Source organism: Synchiropus splendidus, chromosome 1 (genome assembly GCF_027744825.2).
Source record: "Synchiropus splendidus isolate RoL2022-P1 chromosome 1, RoL_Sspl_1.0, whole genome shotgun sequence".
Lineage (NCBI taxonomy): Eukaryota > Metazoa > Chordata > Actinopteri > Syngnathiformes > Callionymidae > Synchiropus > Synchiropus splendidus.
This window is the reverse complement of record NC_071334.1, coordinates 16674717-16691603: the sequence shown is the minus strand read 5'-3', so window position 1 is coordinate 16691603 and position 16887 is coordinate 16674717. Positions and strand designations below refer to the sequence as shown.

Here is a 16887-nt window from a genome sequence, read left to right as displayed (position 1 = left end):
TGTGTGAGGGTGTAAATATACATTATTGTTATGTCATTATAATAACATTATTACAATGTCATTATACTTAAGCTCTCGTCAATATGAAGACTGAATGTAAGACTACACATTTCAGTGTTACTGAGGTCTTTCATAACATTTCCTGACAAAAATGAACTGAGCATTTTTGGTTGTTTATCCATGTTTGAACTGGTTTTCGGGTACGTACAAGCAGCAGTGTTTTCAACACTAACTCAGTGCGTACAGACACAGATCCGTGTTAGTTCGGAGCTCAAGGTTTTGGTTCCCTTCATAAATCTTTATCCAAAACTCACTAACAACCCCAGCATGCTGTTGTGACCTGGTCGACTACGGATGGCTTTTTGAGGAGGTAAACATCCATCAGGACAATGATATGTGTTTTTGTCAATCACCCTCCCTTTTATTTGCACTCCTTCGTCCGTGTCTCTTTTCTCACTTTATCACATGCTGTTATATCTCTCTTTCTCTCTGGCTGTGTGAAGTGGTGATAGTACACTGGGAGACAATAGGAAAGACTCACTTAATTAGCTGAACGAGAAGATGCATTGTGGCAATTACGGAGCACAAAGGGAGGGGAAGGTATGGCTCGGCAGTGGGCTGCTGTGTGTATTTGCCTTCCTGTCGTAGCCTGGAGTGCAGGCAGGCCTTTATAGGGGAGAGTGGAAGCAGCAACAATGGAAGACAGGATGTACTCCACGTGTAGAGCCATTTTCAGTCCTTTTACAAACAGGGACAATAGTGTCCGCGCTCCCTAAAAGGCCAGAATTAAAGAAACTACTCAGTCGCTGGTGAAATGAATTAGAATCTACAGGTCTTGTAGCATTGTAATCACTTTTTTTTCCATGCTGCTATTATCATATTACAAGGGGGAGCAGTAAAAGGTTCAGACCGTCCAGTGGATGGATCAGGGATTTGGCATCTGTTGCAAAAACTTTCACTGCGTTGTTTGTAACAAACACACAAGTCGTCACTGGTTTAGAATACCATGCATATCAAGATGAAGTATCAGTTTACATAAGTTGATGTCCACTTCAGTTTTCAGCCTGTAGCATTTAGTGCATGTGTTGCCCTCTTGGGAGTTATGTCTGCAACACAACACAATGAACACAGGGAGACTTATAAAAAATGATCATTTGAATACCAGCAAGCATCACAACAAAGACGGCAACAATTGTTTTAGTGATAAATATGCTAAATATTTCTTTGCATCAAAGTACGTTTTTCATCCATGTTAGAAAATGTGCAGATCTGTATGTGTGTGAATGTGCTTTTGGGGAGTATCTACAACAACAGTGGAGCCCTTACCTCCACTACTTATCCAAAGCATAAAATGCAGTAAGACAACTGCCTTTCTGGCTTTTAATGGTGTATATGTGGGTTTGCCAGTAATCTATAAATACTGTATTAGTGACTGACAGAAGTGCCGTCTTGTGAAGGGAATTAATGTTCATCCTACTTTTGGGTTGAAAACGGTGGAATATTTCTTCCAAATGTACCCTGCAATGTTTGCCTCTTTAAGCCCAGTTTCATTTAGCTGTGTCTGAAAATGAGCTTTTGTAGGCTGTTGCTGGCGCCAATGTGTCCCTGTCACAGTGTGTGTTTGGCTGTGTTGACTTGGGTCAAGCAAAGAGCATCTTCCTCTGGTGGAGAGGCCTGAGGGGGTTTCTTTCATGAAGTCAGATATCATCTAGGCGACCCTTTTTCCTTTTTTCATAACAGTTCTTTCACCTTGATAAATGAAGCTGAGGCGGGAAACGAGTGGAGTGTGGACATTGGAAAAAGTTGTGATGTGGGGATGAGGCTGAGACGAAGGGAGAAGTGATAGAGAGAGGAAGCGCGCCAACTCCCTGGTCGACCCGCTCTCAAGATCAATAAAATTCGAAGAGCTAGTGAGCATTCCTCTCTGGCAGCTTTCACCATGAGGGACTTGAGGAATCGAGGAATTCGCTTGAGGAAAGTGTCAGGAAAGGCACTTTTTGTTGCTATTTTCTGTAAAGAGGGGATGCTGTGGATACCAAGAAAATGAAAGTATGAAAGGATTGAAATCGATGTTAAAAAAAAAAGAAAAAAGTTGAGACCAGTGCAGCTTAACGCACCCCTCAAGCGACACACGTGTCCCGTTGCCTGCCCGCCAGGATTTCACACATACATCCGCACACATATCGAGGTCTCCTTTTGCACAGCCACAAGGTGACAGAGTGTCGATACAAACACAAACAGCCCTTCGACAAATGGGATTTGGCATGTTCAATCAGCAGCACAGCCAAATCCCGGTTGTTAACTGTTGCAGACTGTGCTGCTTTGCTAACTGTCCCTCGAATATCCTCCATTTAAGTCCCCAGTAATTAAATGAGCAGATTTGCATTGGTGTCAATGAGCGGACAGCGCTTTTCATTTTGCTATGACTTAGGCTCCTCCCTCCGTCGCATTCTGACTCACTTCACTGACCACAGCTCTACCTCACCTGCTTGTATTGTCGGTGTCATCCATTAGTCAACTGTTACGCAGACGCTGTATTCAAGTGAACACAAAGTTATGTGGTTACCAGACACATATTTGAGTGCCCTTTAGGTGGTGTTTTTAAGATGGGAGACAGTGAGACGGCAGTAGAATATCAGTCGTGCCCAGTGTTCTTAAGCTTTTTCTTTTCACATTGTCTTGCATCCTTCGGCCAAGTTTTCCCCTCTACTGATCCTTTCATCTTTCTCCTCTAATCCTGCACTAAAGAAACCTCCTCACCCCTCCGTTGCTCGCTTTCTGACTTGATGCCTCCTCCTATCGGAGGGCACGGCCTCTGCCTCCTCTCTTCTTCTTCCTGGCTACTTTCTCTGCCCGTAATTAAGTTAGTGATCAGTTGACTGCCCCTATCATTGGTAGAGAGCAGGTTGGTCCTCCCATCCCTGGAGGGGGGTACATTGTCCGTGCTGGTAAACCAGTGTAATCCTCCCACTGGGGACAAAGGGCAGTACCCTCACTACCCCAGCCACCTCTGCAGGGCATTAGCCCCCTGAGGAGCGCTGTGCCCTGGCCCTGCCCCTGCCTGCCGGAGAGCATCGCATCACAGCGCGTCCATATCCCTTACCTTTCCGCCAGTTGTGTTCTAACTGCCGGACCACAACATTCCTACACCACATTGTTTCGATGTGTTTCCCAGCCAATCAACAACAGGAACAGACCCTGCCACATACCGGCTCTTTCAACATCACGCTGCCTGAGTCCAAATCTCTATCTCCTCTTTTAAGCACACAGACACACTTGCATGCACACACTCTGGTATACACAAGTGCTCAGGAACAAGTATCTGAGGTTGCTATGGGAACAGGTGGTCATAGTTTACCAGGGGGGAAACAAACAAAGTGCTCCTCATAAAAGCAGGTACAGTTCGGTGCAGCAAGAGTAATAGCATCATATCATCATTAAAACATTCCTGAAGTGTGGCAACTGGAGTCCGAGCGATGTTTAAATATGTTAATAGAAGTACATAACTATCGCTCTCAAACATACACTGTTTATTAATGTATTCAAGTCATCCCATTCTTATTGACCTGGAAATTGTTTCTGCACATGTTTTTGCCACATTTCTGTTGTTGCGCAAAAACATTTATTACGTCATTATCTGAAGATTAAAAAATGACCAACAATGAGATCCAAATTGGTGATAACAGAACTTATCGCCAGTGAAGTGAGTCTACATTTTGCAGCAAGCTAATACCCATTGACCACAGAAAAAATGGATTCCATTACTGCCATCATGGCTGTTCCACAATTTATCACTTTACCCAAATGACAGAACAAATTTTGGCATCAACAGAAAACATCATGCTGAAGGAACTCTTGAATTTCTTGAAAAACAATGGTCCCTCACTTTTTTTTTCTCACAACTGGCAGAAAGACAAACATGGCTGTTCTCTTTTTCTTTGCTTTTCACCTCTCAAACCCTCTTCCATCTATCCTGCCTGACGGCTACAATACAGCCACTCTTTCCTGCAGCAGACTGAACGCTGCTCTGAACTAACAATATCACCAAAGCTGCCTGAACGCTGCAGAGCTCCATTGTACTTGGTCAGAGGGGAGTTAACACCCATGTCTGAGCTCAATGAATAGTATTATTGTGTCTGAGACACAGCTCCCCCCAGTCCCTGTCCTCGTCCTCCTAACTCAACCAGCCCCCTCCCCGGACTTTCCTTCCTTGTGCCAACAGTGAAACACCCTTTTCTACAACCACTCCTCCAAAGGCTTGCCACCCCACCAACTCTAAACTCAAGCACTTTACTTCTCTATTCCCTTGGCAGGCGGCCTGTGGGTTTGAGTTTAGCAACTTTTTCAAGCCTGCAGAGAGGTGGACAGAAGGCTGCGTGGTGGCCTTGGTGAGGCTAGTCTGTGTTGTTGGTTCAGTTGTGGCAAAGAGCAGTAGGGGGGTTGAATTTGGCCATGGCTGTTTCTCAGTTGAGGAACACAATAGGCCCAAGATTCCTCAAAGAAATGCTATTATCATGAGAAGAGGCCCACTGAGGCCATCTGAATATTTTTAGATGACACAAAAGCTTAGATGTTTTCTCCATCACAGTTTCTATAGAGTGCCGCCAAAATATCTCCATTCCTTCACACTATGAGTGAAACAGAGAAGGGGATCCTATATATGACCCGATATAACTCGGAGACATCTGTAAGGGCTCATTTTTGTAAGATTCCAACATAATCAAAAAGTGAATATTGAATGGAATAATTTATTTCTGTGTTATTTGTGTAGTTTGACTGTCGAACTTCCCTCATTTCAGCCAGGTCACTGAAAAAGCCGCCATCCTCAGCAGCTCTGCTCAACGTACAGGCTTAACTTTCAAAGTGGCAAAAGTTTAGATTAACGTGTGTCTCTTCCCTCTTTCTCTGGTTGTGTCTGTAATGCAGGGATCGGAGGAGGACGAAACTCTGAAGAAGCAGAGTGGGTGGAAAGATGTAAAGAGAGAAGGATGGAAGGAGTTCGAGGAGGTTGTTGGAAGCGAGTGAACTGAGAGCAGGTGAAGACAGCTGTGCATTGCCACGGGCTCTCTGGCTGCCGTCCTCCCTTGGCCCAGGCGCCGCATTCAAGGGTCCCAAGCAGCCGGTAGGGGCCAGAAAGCTGCGGCAGAGTTGGCAGACTGGGCCAGCCAAGCCAGGATAGAGGCAGGTGATGATGGTTAGCTGAGCTCTCATCCCCGCCGGCTAGGAGCATCCACAGCAGATCGGAGCAGCGCGGGGCAGCAGAAATCAATATGGAGGAGAGAGGCTAGCAGGGGTTGCCCAGCACTGCCTGCAGGCCTTGGAGCCCAGGGACCAACCAACACCACAGCTCCAGCTTCCATCTCCATCATTCTTTCTATCTTCCTCCTGCAATTTCAGCACCAGCCTGGGCCACGGCCATAACCCTGCAACCGCCCCACACTCTGTGTGTGTTAGTCAGAACATGCACATGTGTGTGTCAAAGAGAAAGGAAAAGACGGAAAAGTGTGTGTGTGTGGTTCAGCCGGAGGGAGTTTTTGCTTCGTTCAACACCTCTTGATAAAAGTTTGTCAGAGAGACACTGAGAGTGAAAGCGAATTGGTAGAAGAATGGGCATCAAAGGTTCTGATTCATCCACGCTACTTTTTCTCATTACTCAGTCAACCTCACCGTTTAAATCAGGATTCATACACAGGAAGCTTCTGCCCAGACCCACGTTCTGGCACTTAGTGCAATATTTTCTCGAGATCTCTTGAGCCAAGATGAAAGGACAATGTGAACTTTTTCTCTCATCCAGTTTATCGCACAGCGCTGTCTTTTTTGCCTCCGATTTTTCTCACCTTCACTGAAGCAGCTCCCATCAGAGGATATGGAAGTGCAGTATTGATCTATTAGGTGGATGAGGTGGAAAGTATGTGCCTCTGTGTGTGGATACAGCACCAGAAGTCCACTTACGGCTGTCCAGAGCAAATCCCAATGCAGCAGCAGAAATGAACGCTGGCTAATTGAGTGAGAGTCAGAAAGGCCAGCCGTTGTACCTGTTGGCTGCCAGCTTCCAGTCTGTGACTTTTTTCATGTGTCCTTCACATAATGGGACACTATGTTTTTGGCAACATCTTTTGAAGGCCGTCCAGGAAAAACAGTCCCGCAACATTGCTAATCTGAAAGTCATCAAAAGAAAAGAAGACTGTGCACGAGACACCTGAACTGCACCTAAACTCCTGGTCAACTTGAGGGGACACTATGGCTGGCGGCTCCAAGACACTTCAGTGGACACAAGGAAATCTACAGTCGGTGAGTGTGCACGCTTGTTTAGCTGTTAGAGTGTGTGATGCACCTGGAAATTCAATTTTCTAAATATAGGAGGGTATGTTTAAACTGCCCGATTTTTTTTTTTTACGGTTTAACAAGCGTCTCTTCATGTAAGTCGACGGAAGTGAGCCTCCAAACATCAAGCTGTAGCGCAAAACAAAAGGAGAAAGATGATACATTTACTGGAGAATGAATATCAGCGATGTTAATGCCCTTTTCTTCTTTCAAACGTCAACTTTTAAATACTAGAAACAGATTCTTCTAGTTTTTACTATTTCTCCTCTGATTCCCTTGCTTACTTTCTGAAAGTGTGCTGCTTTTGGGGCTTCCAGTTGTTGTCTTGCCAAGTCTGTCTGAACACTGTGCCAGTCCAAACTGTTTTTGCAGCCACTGCAATACAGTGCTGATGTGAGAACTTTAAGGAGAAATCCCACCTGATCCCGATTATGTTTGGCTAGATTTATAACCGATACTGCCGCAGAATTTCACTTATCCATGTAATCGTTCGTCGAAATAAGTCCGGGTGCCTCATTGAAATGCAGAGGAAATTGTTAGTAAAAAGGACATTAAGAATACAAGTAATAGTTGGGCGTGGGGAAGCTGAACAGGTGAAATAGCAAAGTGAACCATTTTATATGAATCCAGACCTCTGTTGGCCCAAACTCTTCGCTGTGGCGAAAGAGCGGTAACAAAAGCAGCAACAATCCCTCCTGATGCCAGCGTTGTGATGAGAATGCATCCCGGCTCACAGCTGAATATGTGTTTTTGTGTAAAGTGGAACACAAACACTGTTTTGTTGCTGATCTCCTGTGGCAGCCCTCAACCGAAGCTGTGATCACACTGTCACTGAGTTAGCTGCCGCTGCTTCTACCACGCTGGGTATTTAAAGCCAACGAATCCGCCTTGCCAATCTCCGGGTGCACACGGGGACTGGCGCCTCTCCGCGCCTCAGCCTGGCAGCAAACCCGTGTTCACAAAATGGCTGATTCCTGTCTGCCAGCTGTCTTCCTCAGCCAAGATGGCGCTTGGCCTTTCCTCACAATGCCCGCTGTTTGCCATCTGCTTCCTAATTGTAAACGGTTATGCAAATGTTGTGTAATTGCATTTGCATGCGCTTGATACTTCACCCCGTCAAGACTTTTTTTTTTTTTTCCCGAACGTAAATAAAAGCCGAAGCGTAAACGGATGAAAAGGAAAGAGAGTCCTGCGCGGCCGCTGATTAAATACTCAGCGGGAACAATTAGCAAATGAATGTGGCCGGCGCTGGTGCGCACTTATATCTTCACGCTCACCTTATTCCACATGCAAATCGCTGATGCCGTCTTTTTGCTTTTGATGGCGGCTGAAATATGGAGCGTCACCCTGTCTGTCTCCGCCTGACTCATTTCCAGTGGTCTCATTGTGCCATATGTGACATCTGTGGTTGGCTGCGTTACCAGGGTGCCCCTTCCTCGTCTGACAAGCCCACACTGTAAAGCAAAGCGGGACTGAGGGAGCGGCATAACATAATGACCTCATTAGCATGCTCAGCACTCCTCAGCTATAGGCCCTGGTGTGCTGCTGCGCCGTGGGACCCACCGGTGTACGCCCTTCTCACAGCACTCAGCATGCAACATTGTGTTCTCCCCACACAATGCAGCGCTTCATACAGGCTTTATTACGCCTTGTCAAAGCGCGGGGGGATCAGCGGTATCAGTGCGGGAGCAGCGGGAGTCAGGCTGTGTACGTGGAGCAGGAGATGTATTTGTGCTTTATAGTCTTAATGTGGTCTTAGCTGTCCTGATGGGTCCTCCGTTGTCGCTGTCGTTCAGGGACGTGTGTGTGTTTCTGTGTCTCCGGCTCAGGGTTGTGCTGTACAGTCGCCCACTTCATTGTCAACTGCCGCTGCCACTTTCACCTGTCTTTTCAATTTATTAGAAAGAGCTTCTCTTAATTGCCTGCAACCTGGAAATCATCGGCTGCGAGGACTAGTTGTTTGTCATCCGCATCAGCTGAGGTCCGAATGTTTTGTGATGGATGGAAATACACCTCAAAATTGAAATTCAGCATGAAAATGTTCACCACTTTAAATACTTTTGACACTACTACTACTACTAATAATAATAATAATAATAATAATAACAGTCATCACCACCATGAGATCGATGAAATAATAGTTTTACAACCAACCGTTGGCTCCTTTGAAACACCGGAACATGTCAACGACAAAATAGGAGCCGGGCTCATGTTCCCTGTGAACATATTTTAATCCTAAATCTATCAGTGCTGATAGATTGATGAACATTGCTGTGAATGTGAATATTTTTTATTGTGTGATTAACCTATCACTGGCTTTTGGTCCAACAAATTCCGACATCCTTTGATATATATATTTCATAAAGGGTCCTCCCACCGTCTTCACCATTGCCACGTGATAATGGAGCTCAAATGTTCTCAGTTTCATGAGAACAAAGTCACACAATATTTGTGGTGTAAGCTTGACTTCTTACGAAATGCTAAATATTTTTTTTTTTCCATCTGACTTATTCTTCAGTTTTCTTTTTTTTAATTCCCCATGCAGTGTAAACACACTAAAATCAATGGATACGTTCAATCAAAAAAAAAAAAATTGCCAAACCTGACTGGCATTGATAACTGTGCAGGCCAATCACAACAGCTGCAAAACACACACAGTGTTTAATATTTTGATAAGATACATGTACTAACATTGTGTCGATAAGGCCGAAGTAAATATCCAAAATATTTTCAGCATTATTACTATTGTGCCAGGCAAATGTTTCTTTTATTCATAGTTTCTTAATGGTTCATTATCATATAGACAATTTCATGTTTTGGCCTTCAACAGTCAACCATTTCCATTTCCTTTTTTTGTCTAGCTTTGCAAGAATCTGTCTGGTGGCAGAGTGGTTGAGTTTTAAATCTAAAAGTAAACTCTGTCAATATATTTTTAATCGAGCCCAAAGGGACAGTGATGAAGCGTCGGCAGAGGAGAGCAAGACGTTGTCAGGAGCCCACACTGACTGGAGCACGCCTGAAGTCGTATCTGATCATTCTGTGAAGAAAAATGTCTGTCAAGAAGTCAGTCAAGAATCCCTCATCTGTTCTTTGAGCCCAGACAGAAACACAAATGAACACGCCACCTTGAGATGCACAAAGAGTTAAGAACAGAGGATTTCAGCAATGCTGCTTGAAATCATTTTAAATGTAACCACTTAAGATTCTTATTTTCTTTGCCAACACAGACACAAAATATGGTTGCACGTTTGTCACTTTTAGGATTAAAAAATGCAAATAAATAAATAGATTTAAAGTATATCTTCATTAACCAATTATTGCTAAGTCCAAGCAAGGGACAAGTTACAATGCCAAGGTCAGTCTTTAAAATTGACATGGGTTTATCTGATGAATGTTCACTGATGTAACACCAAGTAAAACCACAAGCAAGTAAGTGCGTTGTTTTGATGACTGTCAACGTCGCTCAAACACCATAGGAACATGTGACTATGACATGACGTTATTAATGTGTCCATTGACAGTCACTTACAGCCAATAAAGGCAGCGCTGTCTCCTGCAGAAAGCTTTTATGTTAATGAAAGTGACAGCCATGTGTGTTTCTACGCAGCTGCATAAGATGGGAGAAGGCGACCGTCGCACAAATAACGTTGAAATGGAAGTTCATTTTATAGCTATTGACCACCCAACAGACAGGAAGTCATGTTCTGTACTGAAACATTTTCAAAGATATTTAAATGACATTTGTGTTGAGAGCTGTACCCCAAAAGAACGTTTTCATCTTAAGCTTTATCTTCTGGAGTCACCATCCGTATTTAGCCCTCTGAATGTAGATGTATTTATCCAGTGCACCAATCATTCTTCTTTGACAGATCTTTATTTCCAAACTTTTGTCAGTGTGGGTGATTTTCTGATCTTGGTGGCGCCATTTTTTTCACAGCGTCATGCAGATGTGATGCAAGCAAGGAGTTAAACAGAATTATTCTCTTCCAAATAGAACAGTGACTGCAACTGAAAAACATTAAATCAATGTTGATATGAATAAATCCAACCGCCGTTACCGTCCTCCTGGCACTCCAGGGATGCCGGAGCTAATCCCGCTGTTCATCGGGCAGGAGGCAGGGGACACCCTAAACACTTTTCCAGTCCATCCCAGGGCACAGAGAGACAATGTAGAATTATCAGTTAACCTGAATGTGTTTTTGGAAAGCAGTAGGAAACTGGCATGCCACAAGAGGAAACCCACGCAAGCTCAGGGAGAACATTCGATATGTTGTCCGGCTTGCCTCAAGCTCAACTGGAATGGTTGGTCATGTCCCTTTTTTTTATATTATTATTAAATGGAAGAAACTGCCAACAACCGAAAGGTAGCAGGCTTTGCAAATATCGAACAAATACAAGGAAATGGTTCGCCTTTACTTCAACAAAAATGAGCCATTCATTTCAACAATTGTGGAAAATGGTCAAAGCAACGTCTTTCTTTGGAGCCAATCCTAGAGGCTGGTGTGGTCCGGCTCCATCCTAATTCTGACTGTTCTCCTCTTTTTATTAGCTTCGGTATTGATTAAATGCATCCCACACGCTCAAGTAATAGTTGCTGAAAGCATTTGCCGCCATCACTCATTTCCATCCACACACTGTTATTTCTCCTGCTTTGGAACGAATGGACTAGTTGTTCTCAGACATTCGGTGAATGACACGATTGGAAACGATGGTCACCTGTGAACACATTTATGATACAACACAACAATACAAAGAAGGTGTAAGTCAGTTGTTTCGATGCTGCTCTCGCCCCTTGCTCGTTTTAGAAAACCAAACTTACTCCCCTGTCAGGAAAGAAATGTGAAACTAGCGCCCTTAAGAAGTAACTCCTCGGTTTCCACACTGAGCCCCAAGTGTGATTATGGACTCGAAGAAAAACAGTCATGCATTTATCCAAGTCACTGATTATGTCATTTCAACAGGCAGCAAACACCCCGACAGCTCTGAGGGGAGAATTATGAAGGCGGACGGGAATGGAGGCTGCATGAAAAGGAAATGAAAATGGAGTAGTGCTGTACGTGTGATTAAACTGCCTGCCCGCCTGCAAAAGGCCATGTTGGTGTGGCACAGACCTGAGATTTGGCTGTAATGAAAATGTGAAGTCTGACTGCTTTGAACCCCCATGCATGACGCGTATGAGCGCACATACGTTGAGACACAGTTATGAGATAGTGTGTGCTCGCTATCAGCATCATTCAGAGGCTGCCAGAAATGTAGTCATCTCCGAAAAAATGAAACAAAACGCCAGAGTTCCACTTTACAGTTGGCAGAATATTTTGGGATTCTGCATTACCTCTCAAATGCTGTCAAAAATATTTTTAAAAATAGGCAAAATTAGATATTTAGAGGTCATTTTTTAATCCAAAAATGTTCCTCATATAGTGTTTCTGTTTATATATAAAGCAATATTGCAATGTAAAGCAATGATGTTGCTCACAATTACAAGGGAAAAAAGCCTAATGTCTCCGCTTCCTACAGTTGTTAGAGAAGTGTGAGGTGTGGCAGGGAGCCATTTAAAGAGTTCATAAGCAACTATGTTGAACCGTTGCTGCTACCTACTAAGTGGTCAGGTACACTAAAGATGGCATTATGCTGAGCACAGATGTAGCGCCATGCTCTATACAAGTTGCATGGTCCATGAGTGAGAGACGTTTCCCACCGTAAGACATTTCAAATTCTCTTTCTTGAGAAAGTTATGATGCTCTATGGATCCAGACACCAGCTGAGTCCTACACCGTGGGAACCTGTTTAATGATTAGGTGACGAGGAGCCTGAGGAGAGCTGGGGGGTTGTGTGTAGTTCACGGCCAGACACCCCAGCTGCACTGACTTCCATTCATAAACGGGCTCATGGACAGACCCCAGGGGTCAAGGTCAGGAGGAGTGGGCGTGGGTCGCTGCGGAGCGTCTGCCGATCATCCCCGGCTAGCTGACTGTCTGTGTTTGCTGATTTTATAAGCTGCTTCTTATTGCTTCGCTCCAGGGACGACTTGAACTAAGAAGCAGGGGAACCCCACCCCCTCCTCCGCCGGCCCCTGGCCAGTCTCCAGCAGGCCCCGCGCCAAATCGAGCCAGAAATCAGTCCTGCAGCCGAGCCGTCCCCCACCCCATTCCGCCCCCCCCGGTCAAACACCACCAGCCGTCCACAGTCAAACCCAGTCAGACACTTTGACAGCCCCCCTTGTCTGTCTCAGTCTGCTGCCTCCTGTAATATAACATGTCGGCTCTGGGTTCATTTTATGTGCACCCCTCAAACAGAAACATGTTGTTCATCTCATGCACCTGCTCTGACGCCTTTGAAAATTCTCTTCCCAGACCTTTTGGAAAACTATTCTCGGTTTCGCCCATTTGCTAATTTGAATGGCTTTTCATTTTCTTGATGAAAGCCTTTTGTCAATAGCAATCCTTTTTATTGCTTCTGTATGACTTCCATTTCATCAAATCGTAGCATGTGCACTTTCCACTTTGATATAAACAGTGTAAGCCCTTTAAGAGGAGGTACTGCAGGAGGGAACTGGAGGAACGGATGAAGACACAGGGCCAACCCAGCCCGCAGTATTTTGCTTCCATTCTTCAGTGTGGACTTATGCTTCATTAGACTGTCTGAACGAAAGAAGCGCTTTTCCTCATCACCTCAATAGACGACTCCCCTTTTCCCCTTCATCGCCTGGAGCATACTCCTCCAACCAGCTTCTTTCACAGCCTGTTTTCCTCCTCATTTCTGCTCCACATTCTCCTAATCGTCGCAGCTGAAGTTGAAATCAAGCTTAGTAATGGCAGTTCCCCTCTGGTCTGATGCCGTCCCCACCCCCTTTCGCCAGTCCTCATCACCCCCTCCTACTATCGTCCGCCAATCCCTACCAGCTCCCTTTCTTTGCTCATTCACTCACCTTGTTCAGACACACCACCCACCCACTGCTTAAATCCCTATCAGCATGTCAAGTAAATGTCTTCCCAGCTGGGGTTGACACACACACACACACACATATACACAGAAATAAAAATGCACTGCACACAGAATCCCTGGCTTCTGGGGTCTGGCTTCCTCCCTGCTGACCCTTTTCACTCGTGTTTTGCTCTCTACCCCTCTTCACTGCCTCAGTTTCCCCCTCTACCGCTCCTCAGGCGCTGATCTGACAGTATGGTTTGGCTGGCTGACTGAATCTGCAAGAGGTTTATCACCGTGCTTCATCTGTAGCTTCCCTTGCCTTTACTTCCCAAATGAAAGTGGCTCCCTGACCAGCCGGACCGGACCCTACAGGCCACGCTCTCCTTTACATCCCCATCTATTTGATTAAAAGGTCACTGGAATCCCATCCTGTAAATTTGTTTCAGGAAAATATGGCCATTTTATCTGCTAATAAAATCTTTGGCTGAAATAAGGTCGTGTATTTTCAGTGTATTTTTGAAATCGCTCAACCACAATGTACTGTGTGTCGAGTTTATCTCTGGAGAGAAATATAACATTTTCCGTACAGTGTCTTATAGCGCAGATTTAAGATGCCTTTATAGTCTATGCTTACGAAATATTAACTCGGCAGCTCTTGTGGCAAGAGATTATTTATTAGTGCTTTCACATTATCCTCCTCGTACTTTATTAATATTATGCTAGTCGTTTGTTTTTTCTGTCTTTCTTTCTGGTATTTGGATTTTGTTAATTCATACTGTGTTTTTTGTTCATTAATATTTAAATAAAATATGGATGTATCTTTTTAAGTCACCGGTGAATATGTATAATAATAGTCACTATGATAACATCATCTTCTAAGATATTAAATATGAATTACATCAATCAAATGTGAATATATTTGTGTAATCCGCGCTTGCCCAAGCAAAAACACATATTGCTGTGGTTTCTACGCTTCGAGCAAAGCAGCCGGAAAACCTTGTCCTTGTGAGTGGCGGTCGTGGAAACATCATGTAAATCCATTCAGAGGGACTCAAAGCAGACCCCTACCACGGCTGGATCGGGTGCAGTCCTCTTGCTCCTGCAGCATAAAATCTGCAACATAGCTGTCGCGGTTTACCCCCTGCTCTGCTTATTTTAGGGGTGCGCAATTCATTTTTGTCCCCGGGACTCTCCACCCCCTGAGATTTCCTTCCTTGCTTTTCATCAGGCGTGCGGGAGGCAGCCGGATTGGGGTCCTTGCTGCATGTGCACAGCAAGACGGGATGAGTACAGGAGAGAAGAGGTGGCATGTGTGCGTTTTCATCTTTGATGGTGCTCTCGTCTGAAGCCCCACACTCTCATGGAAATATTCTCATACACACACATAAGCAGCTCCTTTGTGTACTTGACTCTCCTGGACTTCATTGTTTTTCATTTCGCTGTCATTCTGAATGCCCATTGAGACCAAATAGCCAGTCCAGGCTCACCGTCCAGGACAGTGTTTGGCACACACACCCACACACATACGCACGGACGCACACACACTCACACACACACACACACGCAAACAAACCCATTGTTTCAGCAGTAGGATGCCTGTAGTCCTCTGGGCGAAAGTGTGTGCAGGGCATATGAGGGACGGTACAGTGACCTGATGCTGTGGCATTCAGGTACTGTGAAGTTTTATTTTTCTCTCAGAAACGTAGCTGGTCATTGTTCGGTCATCCTTTTTTTTAACTCCAGCAGCTGCGATTTGAGTCCATAAAAAGGTGTTTTAAAAAGCTGTGTTAACTCAGCAACAAAGCTTTAAATGCTCCCCTCTGCGAGGGGTGGGTCCCTTTGGGATGTAGTGCGCCACTCTTTCGGGAGGCATCTCCAGCCTCTTATTCAGCCCAACACTCAGTCACGGTCACTTATTAGCAGGAGGGAAAAATGCGCGATCCTGCCCCGGCCTTATCCAATGACATGTTTTTTTAATGATGGGACTCCATGTCTTTGTTTGGACGCCGCACTGAACTCCCAACTGGTCCTGTTGCATAAGACACTGAGTCACAGTAGAGAAATAGAGGTTTCTTCAAACGCCGATTGGATGTTTGCCATTATATTGGCGAGGTATTCTGAAGGGGGTTGTTTGAAAAAGGAATGTTGGAGGCTTGGTTACTCACTGAACTTGAAGAGGAATTCTCGAACCTGACACTCTCCCAACATTTTGGGGAAAATGCAGCTTCGATGTTTGAATTTTAAGAGAAAAATGTCAAGTTCTGTCCTTCAGATAGAAACTAGTATGCGTAAGTCTATAGAAGGCTACATGTAATACGTGACACATATATACTATATAGCAATGAAGATGATCATGGTTCGTATCGTGGTTCTATCGACATACAAGGATGACATTACTTGTTAGTTTCTTTCTTTTCCAGACAGTGTGGAGATTTTTTTTAAAATACACCCCGACAAAAAGCTCAGGTCTCAAGAGGTTAATGGTCCAGCGATGTTATAAACCTCAGACATTAACTGTCAGAGAAACTTGGAGAAAAGCTTTGAGAAAGTGAGAACTTCGCGGACCTCGGGCAAAACCAACGCTCATGGAGTTTGTTGTTTGTGTTGTGTTGTCAAGACGAGCAGTCTGTCCAGGTATAAGGCAACATTCCAGTATTTTAACAAGTGATGAGTGAAGTCCACATTGTAGGTTTGACCTGTTCATTGTTCATTGAAAGGGGAATGAAGTTATTTATTTTATATAACACACTTTGCATTTTCTATTCAGCTATTTTACTTTAAAAGTTGCGGTGTTTTCTATCCAGTGTTGTTTATTATTGTTACATTGTAGGTTTGTCTAATTCATTTTAAAATATAGTGATTTTTTTAGTGATTTAATTGTGGGAAAAACAATTGTTGTTGGTTCTTTCAAAAAGACATAAATCCGTGCCGACCAAAACCTGAGCAATTGCATGGCATCCGCTCTCCATTCTCACTCCTCCACTTATTCCTTCATGGGTCACACACCGAGCTGCTCGACTCATTCTCACGCCGTGTTTTACACCATATACAACACATATCATACGACGTGTCGGCGAGCTTGTACGTTCACGGGCCGAGCATCTTCATTAAACTGTCCGCCTGCATCACCGGACCCAACCGTCACTCGCCATCACTGTCCAATCTGCTTCATTCTGGGCCATTGCACCATACTTGCACATGCTCAGCGAGAATTCATTTAAACACAAGCAAGTGCCCATGCTTGGATTTAACTGACAGACAGTCAGATTGGACAAAAGTGGTCTCTTATGAGCAGAGCCTGGGTTTATCCAGAGGTTTTAATCTAATTATCAGCATTTTTAGATAACAAGCAGTAAATTATTAGTTATATTATGCATCATGGGGTGCACATTTTATGCATGCTATAATTTCAATCTAACCAAGACAAGTGAGAAGTGAAGTATTCTCTCACCAGACGATGGGGTCTGTTATGAAGGCCAACTATTACCAGCCTGATGGCGTACTGTAAAACATAAACTGGACAAAATGTACTTCACAACATTTCCCAGAAGTGGCCATTAAACCCGAGGCCCAACTCTGATCCTCATTGTGGTACTAGACCACACTTCAGTCTGGTGCGAGCAGCCCATCAACTCA

The 16887-nt window shown here is 44.4% G+C and overlaps 1 long non-coding RNA gene across 2 annotated transcripts in view; it reads left to right on the top strand.

Annotated features, from left to right (window-relative positions):
• LOC128766859 (uncharacterized) overlaps positions 1 to 16887 on the top strand; it is a 37613-nt gene that overhangs the window by 17781 nt on the left and 2945 nt on the right. For both annotated transcript variants that reach the window (XR_008416029.1, XR_008416028.1), the window contains exon 3: positions 4927 to 6291. This is a non-coding gene — a long non-coding RNA (uncharacterized LOC128766859). The remainder of the gene's footprint in view (positions 1 to 4926; positions 6292 to 16887) is intronic.